This window comes from Lemur catta, chromosome 4 (genome assembly GCF_020740605.2).
Source record: "Lemur catta isolate mLemCat1 chromosome 4, mLemCat1.pri, whole genome shotgun sequence".
NCBI lineage: Eukaryota > Metazoa > Chordata > Mammalia > Primates > Lemuridae > Lemur > Lemur catta.
In genome coordinates this window covers 48,012,854-48,021,744 of record NC_059131.1, presented here as the reverse complement: position 1 = coordinate 48,021,744, position 8,891 = coordinate 48,012,854, and positions in this window count along the sequence as shown.

The window sequence follows — 8,891 nt, the reverse complement described above, 5'->3', positions numbered from 1 at the left end:
GAACTCTATAAATATACACTCTTCCCCATTTTTCTTATCTGCTAGCAGAAACATTAAGATAATAGAGCCTGTTCTGTATAGCAAATACATATTCCCAAGAGTGTTAAAGGAGGACACATCAGCAAAGGCAAAAATGACCCAGGGTGGGGGGAGGATCTTTGAAAACGGTACTCCTTATAGATTTATAGTTGAGAAGGGAAAATAGTTGAGAACTCCCGTATTTGTCAGGCATGATGAAAAGAGGTTTAACATGAGCTTTTCTTTTCATGTTTATTTTAACCAACAATCCCAATGCATTTAAAATACAACCCCCACATAATATTGATATTAATTTGGTAACATTTTTTGAGTCACGATCCTTTTGACATACTCCTCAGAAAAACGCATGTGTGTATTTGTACTCACACAACTACACTTTGCAGTTGTCCCATCCCTTGCAGACAAGGACACCTCGTTAATAAACTGACCTACAAAAAGTACTTTGATTTCACTGCAGTGCTCCCCTTCCTCCACACCCCCACACCACCTGCCAAGTAAAGAGACTGGCAAGCACCACCAGGCTCTGGGAAGGCAGGATTTTAGCAGGACATGTGGCTGTGGGGATGGGGTGGAGGTGTCTCTGCAGCAGGCGCTCGTGCTCGCCTGTGCCCTCCTGCTGTCCCTCAGCGAGTGGCAGCACCTGTGAGCGCTTGGGGACAGCCTGACACGCTATGGGCAGCACCCCTGAGCAAGGCGGCTCCCATCTCCCACCGTCCTAGTTCTAGCGATGGGGAAGAGAGGAGAGAGGGAGCAGGTCCAGCCGAAGGAAGCACCCAGCCCTTTACAGGAACTGCCGGTTGACAGCGACTGTACCTCCCAGTCATGGGGACAAGATTTTTTTACTAGAACTTGGATTATTTTCTCCCTCCTTCATCTCGCCAGGCCCAGCCAAAGGGGCGTCTAGAGCTGGGCAGGGCAGAAAAGTAGCTGAGAACCCCCGTATTTGTCAGGCATGGTGAAAGGAGGGTTAACATGGACTTAGTTTTGACCATGAAGTCCCTGCTCCCAATGCATTTGAAATACAACCCACACATAATACCAATATTAATCTGGTAACATTTTTTGAGTCACTGATTCCTGCGACATTTGCTCCGCAACAGGCAGGACCCACAGAGCCAGCAGCTAATGGGGGCCCATGTCCGCTGGGCACAGGGCAATTAACCCCAAAGGCAGCCGGGGGCCTCCAACCAAGCACGTGCAGGGGCACAGGGTGGGGCAAAGGGGGGATGGGGGCCCAGGCCCGCTACTCCGAAGCCTTTGTGGGTAGGTTTGGAGGTCTGGACCCTGGCGGGAGTCAGGGACAGGGACTGGCTGGGCTGCGGGGAAAGACAGACATGGCCCACTCCCCCTGAGGTGAGGGTCAAGGGACAGGTGTTTGTCATCCCTTTGTGCGACCCCCACCCCCAGATCCAAAGGGAGAGCACAGACCAGCTATTAATTCTGCAAGCTGTTCGGTGTACAAAAGACCTTAACAGACACCCCAGCCTACGAGCGTTAATAAATAACAAAGCCCGCATCCTTAAATCCTTTTGGTATGAAGTGAAATATTAAAAAATTAGATGAAAAAATAAGTCACACTTGGGCCTTAGGATTAATATGCCTTGCTTATTTTATCCTCCCAGCCTCGGGAGTGGGTGTTTTGCCTCCTCATTTACAAATGAAGAAACTTTCTCTGAGGGGTTGCTCAAGGTTACGCAGTTAATAAGTGACAGAATCAAAGCCTGAACCAGGTCTGACCCTGAGCTGGTGTCCTTGGTTGGTGCCTCATTTTCTTCTCAGAGGTGAGGCAGATGTGTCCCCATCACCCTGAGCAAAGAGAACAGCTCCTCTCTATGTAAATAAAGATGCAACCTGCCAAGGTACCTGGGGAAACTGTTGCCTTCACTTCTTTTCTAACCACAATGATGTCTTTACTCGGAGCTGTTTACATTCTCTCCCTTATGAAATGGCTTGCTAGATTTAAGATTGCAATCTGTAAAACTAGATTTTTTTTTCTTTTTTGAATCTAACCAGACCTATGATATAGGCCTAAGTAGCCCATATTCAGACCAAGAGATCTAACCAGGCATTGCTGGCAAACAGTACACACACCCTTCCAATAAATGCAGACTATTAAATTACCTTGATCATTTAACCATCAATTATCCAACCACGCTACAGGTATTTAACGAGCATCTCTGCCTTTCCTCACACCAATCTACTTTCTCCTCTACCAGTTATCTTTTTGCATAAATGATTCAGATCCAGTCACTCCTTTATTAAAAACTCTCAGTGGTTTCCCACCATCTACAGAATGAAGACAAGACTTGTCGCACGAGGCCCCTGCCTGTCCTAGCAGCTCTTAAATCTCGAGTAGAGGCAAAGTAAAACCCCAAAGTAGAGCTAAGTGTTTGACATAGCTGCAAGAGTATGGATTCTTGCCCTCTAATTCCTCAAATCCTATGTGAGAATAACCAGAGCATAAAGTATAAATAGGAAATGCTTCTCTCCTCAGCTGCACTTGACCCTGGAGAGTTTGGTACTCACAGAGAAATGTAGAGTAAGGTGTTCAGAGTTTGCTTTTTCTTTATCTCTTTTGAAAAATGAGCCTTGGAAACTCTGAAAACAAGTTAACTAATGGGGACTAGAAAAGCAAGACCAAAAGAAAAGGAAAATGTAAATATTCTAGATCTAAAGGTCAATGTCAGTGCTAGCTTCATGCTTCAAAGTGGACTCTGGATTTCCTGGCAGCCAGGGCAAATTATTTGGATTTTATTGATAGAAAAGAGGAAGCCTACCAGTTCTTGAAAACAGGCAAAATATTTTATGGTGCTACTTTTATCTTTCTCTTCATAGGTTTTTAATTATAAAGTCACCGCATGTTCTTTGTAAAAAATTCAAGTAATGCAGACATCTATAGAATAAAAAGTTTATTTCTCCTTTACCTATATCTCTATTCCCCTTCTCCAGAAGTAAATCCTAACCCCTGAGACTAACCATATACTTCTAGAGGGTGTTTTTTTTTTCCTGTGCAATTAGAAGTACTCACACAGCTTCCACAGAATTGGGGTTTTGTTTGTTTGCTTTAAAAATATGTCATATTAACTACGTTCTTTTGTAACTTGCATTTTCACTTTATACTATATCAAGGACATCCTTCTATTTCAATATATTTAGATATACCTCTTTTATTTTAATGACTACAATATTCCATTATATGGAGGTAGCATAACTTACTTAACTATTCCCCTTTTTGTTTCTGATTTTGCTGTCTTATAAATAGTAAGCATACTTTAATAATAATTATAATTAATAATAAACAACACTTTGTGCAGTTATATGAGTATTTCTATATAATAGATTTCTGGAAGTGGAACTGCAAGATCACATGGCTCATACATTTAAATTTTTCATGAATTGTCTTCCAAAAGGCTGCACTAATTTATACTCTCACTAATAGTGTCTGAGTGTGCCCATTTTCCCATTCTCTTGCCAACACTAGATATTATCATTTTCTGACACAAACTTCTAAATGGAATTTCTCCTGGCAAGGTCAACATATTTTAATTAAGAAAAGAGACCAATGAGACAGTGTCATTTCTCTGTTCTAGAGCAGTGGTTTTCAGGCTGTGCTCCCTGTAGCCCCAGGATGGGTGTGAGGAAACGCAAAAGGACAAGACCTTGACCCTCTTAACCAGAGCAACTGAGTTTTTATCTGTTTTACATGTTGCACTTTAGGATAAGATTTTGTTTGAAGATAAAAATCTGTTGTCAAAAAACAAGTTTGAAAATCACTGATCTAGGACCTTGTTTCTTATTGAACCATTAGCAATTTGCAGAGAAAGTTCTGTTAAAACATGCAGATATTTTCAATTTGTATTTATCTTTTAGTTGATCTATTATATAGGATTGTCCTACTCAAAATATTTACTATTAATACTTTGAATTTCTTTTTTATGTTGGACTTTTTCTTCTAAAACTTCTTTCCTACTTCTCCTATGAGCTAGATATTATTTTTGTTTATTCCCTTCCTGCCTGGCCAGATAGGAAGTAGAGATGATTATCTATATCAATACAATATCTCCTCTTGCAGGGATCCCAAGAATAAAGAATACTATATAAAGTAGCATGCTATGTAAACCAAGGCTTAAAACATCCTTTAGTGAACCATTGTAAAATATCACTTGAAATTCCTACAGGATCTTCTGCCTTCTATGTTTAATTCCTAAGTCTCATGTTATTAAAAGAAGTCTGTTTGCTCTTTTATCTACACTCCACATTATACAATTTTTTTTTCATCAAAACTGGCTTAGTTTGGTGTAAGGAAGCAGAAACATATGACAACTTGGAGTTTCTGATATTTGACCCTTTGCTATAAACTTAAGCCCATGAATAGTCCAAAGCTCAGATTCCACTGTGGATATATATACCAGGCCCAATTCCATTGTGAATGTATATATCCATATATATACTGCCTGCCCCATTCTGCCTTGTCTGCATGAGAGCATTTTGGCCAAAATATTTAAGTGAAAAAAAATTATTTAATTAAACTTATTTGGTGCCATATAAATAATACAGAGAATAATCATAACCAGATGTTTCACTGCTAAAATATTATGCAGTCTCTCCCAAGTCTAATGAAAAAGTTTGACCCGGTTACTTGTTGACATGTGGCTCTTATCTGCTATCATTCCAGTTATCTAGCTAAGGCATGTTCATAAACAGGATATGTGGGCAAAATGAGCTACCATTTCATTTTAAGCACTTATGTGTTCTGTGGTTCTTACAATAAATGTGATAAATGATGAGAAAAAGATTGAAGATGTAAGAGGAGTGATTTAAGATGTGGTTTAAGAGTCAACCACACCTGGGTTTGAATCCTAGCTCTAACACTAAGCAACTGTGACCTTGGGAAAATTACTTAACCCCCTAAATCTGTTTGCTCAGCTCTAAATTAGGGCCAATAATACCTTTCTCTTATTGTTACTGTGAGGACTAAATGCAAAATGTCTTTAATAAGTGGTAGCTGTTTTGTTGTAATGACTACCACAGAAGCTTTGCTATGTAAGCACTTTGACATCCTAAATTAATTTTTGTATTGGTGTCTTCCTTTGAGCTTCTTCAAAACATTTCTCTAGCCATAATTTTATTTGACTCTCACAACAACGACTCTCACAGATATAATTAACTTCATTAGAAAACCAAGAACTAGGTAACGTCAGTGTATTATCTCAGACAAACAGCATCAGGGAAAGTGGGGCAAGAATCCATGTCTGGTCCTTACCTTCAGGAACAATCCTCCAGTCTGTTCTCACACAGCAACCAGAAGGAGCTCTTAAAAGTACTGTCTGATCATGTTACCCTTTTGACCCCATCTCCATTTAGAATCCCTCAATGTCTTTCCAGCGCTCACAGGATAAAGACACAAATCCTGACTGCGGCCTAGGAGGCCCTGCAGGTCTGACCCACTTCTCCAGCTCCTCTCAGAACATCCTCACCCTCCCAAGACCCTGCTGGGCTCTGGTTCCTTGAACACGACCCGTTTGTCTCTCCCATTCGGAGGCCCTTGTTGACTCCTCCCTCCCCGTGGCCAATCTGCACCCTTCGGTTTCAAGTCGACAAATCACTTCCTCAGGGAAGGTTTTCCTGACTACCCAGGCTAGTTCGGCCTCCTTGTTATTTGTGCTCATGTATTCTGTCCTTTTCTTCATAGAACTTGTCACATTTTGTAATAATATATTTGTGCAACAGTTTTTGGGGTTTTTTTTAGTGTATGTCATCTCCGCTAAACTGAAAGTATCAAGACAGAAGGAACTGGATCTGCCCAGTCTCCTTTGAATCACCTGCTTTCTGCATAATGCCTGACACTTAGTAAGCACTGAAAATATACCTGTTGAATGAATTATAGGTGCTGTTACAGATGGTGGGAAAAAAAGATGAGAAAAACAATTGCAAGTGAATAATAGTCCTTTTCTCTCTCTCTCCCCCCTCTCTTCCTTCCCTCTTTTCCTCCATCTCTCTCAATCCTTCCATTTAAGTTTCTATTTGGGATTCATCCAGAAAAAGAAAGTCCTAAAGCCAGTTCAGCTGGGTGATGTCCGTATAGGACAGGAAAGTCTATAGTCTTGTGACCTTGGTCTCAAAAAAGGCCAGAAAAAAGGAAACAGCCAGTGGGCGCAACCTGGCTAAACTACAAGTGAGTACTTTCAGCTTCCTCCTGCCACCTTCCTTCCTTTGCTTAACTTTCATTCTGTTCTGACAAGGACAAAGGGCCCACCACTTAGAATGCCTCTGCTAGAAAACAAAAAGCAAAACGTAGGGAGGGGAATTATTTGGGTACAAATATTTATATTCATTTATAATCATTTCCTCAAAAATGTGGGCAGGAAGTGAGAAGAATATACAGAAATACATGAGGAATTGCAAATATGCATCGCAAACACACATCTGATAATCTAATATCACTTTTCTGTAGGTCAGTGATTCCTCAACTTGTTCGGAGTTGGAATATTACTCAAAACTTTCACGATGTTTTTAAAATTAAGTTCAATTAAAATCAATTTGTTCTAATAACTGATACCTCGTAAACTGATGTTGCAAGACTATCACTGCTCCATACCAAAATGTAAAAACTTAGAGGTTTCAAAGTAACAGTGTTTGTGATTAAGGCACTATGAGGATGCATTTACCATGTCACTTTTATCCACAGAAGCAGCAGATAGACATCTGTACGTATGATACACTACTACATTGAGGGGAGAATTTCCCCTTAAAACCCATCTTCTTCTCTCTTCCTACCTCTGTCATTACTGCCTTAAACTCCATCATTAAAGGTTCATTCCTTTAGAAAAAAGGCAGTATTGTTTAGTACCAGCTTTTATAAAAAACAGAGATATAATCAATTGTGAGATGCACCACTATTTTATGTGCCACAAAGAAAGAAAAGCCAATGCCTAGGATAATAAGACGCCATCAATTGTAAGAGGCATCCCAACTTCAGAGATACTAAAATGTGCAAAACGTGTCTTGGACTCTATGAATGAACAATGAAGAACATGGCCCTTGAAATCAAACACACCTGATGGGCATGTTGCTTCCGCCATTTGATAGATGGATCACCTTGGGGAAGTTACTTAACTTCTCTTAATCCCTACCTTCTCCTCGTGAAATTTAAGTGTAAATGCACACTTCCCTGGTTAGCATGAATGACCTAAAATGAGGTATCATAAATTGTTGAGTACAGAGGCCAGCCTGTAGTTAGGGTTCCAAAATGAAAACGACTATTGCTATTAAGGAATTATCCTATAAAACCCATTCCCATTCAGGAGAGTATTGAGTCTTCACTGTTCATGCTTTCTTACCTCCAGGAGTTTGTGAGATTTTAAATAAAACATATCTCCATAGATTGAGGTATTGAACAAGAGATTTGTTGGTAGGAGAGGAGATAATACCAGAATTGGGAAACTGCTTGGGGAAAGAAGGCCTGGGGGTTAGGGCAGAGCTGGATCTAGAAAAGGAGGTCAGAGAATACCAAAACCAAATGATACTGTGTGCTTCAAGCTTTTGCCCAAGATTGCTTCTGGTTTCAACTTGATTCAAACATCAAAAATGCACTCATGGCCAGGTGCAGTGGCTCACACCTATAATTCTAGCACTCTGGGAGGCCAAGGCAGGAGGATCGCTTGAGCTCAGGAGTTGGAGACTCCATCTCTACTAAAAGTAGAAAAATTAGCTGGTTGTCATGGTGGGCACCTGTAGTCTCAGCTACTTGGGAGGCTGAGGCAGGAGGATTGCTAGGATGATCCCACTGTACTCTACCCAGGGTGACAGAATACAGAGTGAGACTCTGTCTCAAAAAAAAAAAAAGAAAGAAAGAAAGAAAAGAAAAGAAAAGAAAAGGAAACTGAACCTAAAATTACTAAAATAGAAAAAATTTTTTAAATGCACTCATAACCTTGAGATAATATGGTAAGTGAAAGAAGCCAATTGTAGAATTCCACATATTGTATATTCCATTTACATGAAATGTGCAAAATGGGCAAATCCATAGAAAACAGATCAGAGATTCCCAGAGACTGAGGGAAGGGGCGGGGCGAATGGGGCTGCTAAAGGGTATGGGCTTTGGGGGGTGATAAAAATGTTCTAAAATTAGATTGTAATGATGGTTGCAAAACTCTGTGAATGTGCTAGAAATCACTGAATTGCACATTTTCAATGGATGAATTTTATGGTATGTGATTTATACCTCAATAAAGATGCTTTAAAAAAGCAATACATTCATATGTTTTGTTATTTTGAAATCTAGAGCTAAACTTTTTAAAAATTCATTTTAAAAAATAAAACTATTGTCTATTTCTCCTTGTAATTAAAAAAACAACAAAACTGTACCCACTTAGAAAAATAAATATATCTAATTTACTTTATACTTAAATTGATAAAGTTTGGTTAAGGTTTTCACTTTATTTTTGCCCATTACATGTAAAAATGGCCAATTTTAAACATAGTTTACACTTTTATGGACACCAGAGAGTTTAGTCATAAGGATTTAGCCCCTGTGGTGAACAGGTATATATTGTGTAGTAGGGACACAAAGGAGTTCCTTATATCTGTAGAGGTGATATTCACAATATTTCAAAACTGTTATATAGCTGGGCTCTGACCAATCAGAATGGATGACAGCTGGGAGGCCCCTTAGTTGCTGGAATTTGGAGGAGTCTGGGGGTACAGTGGGAAGGGCCAGGGAGGTTGAAGTGGGAGGGATTAGGGAATGGGAGTACTTGAGGAGCTCTAGCAGCGGCGGCAGGTGGTTAAATATGTGGTACAGGGGTTTTCAATATTTTAGCAACTGATTAGAGCTATTCGGGGCATATCTG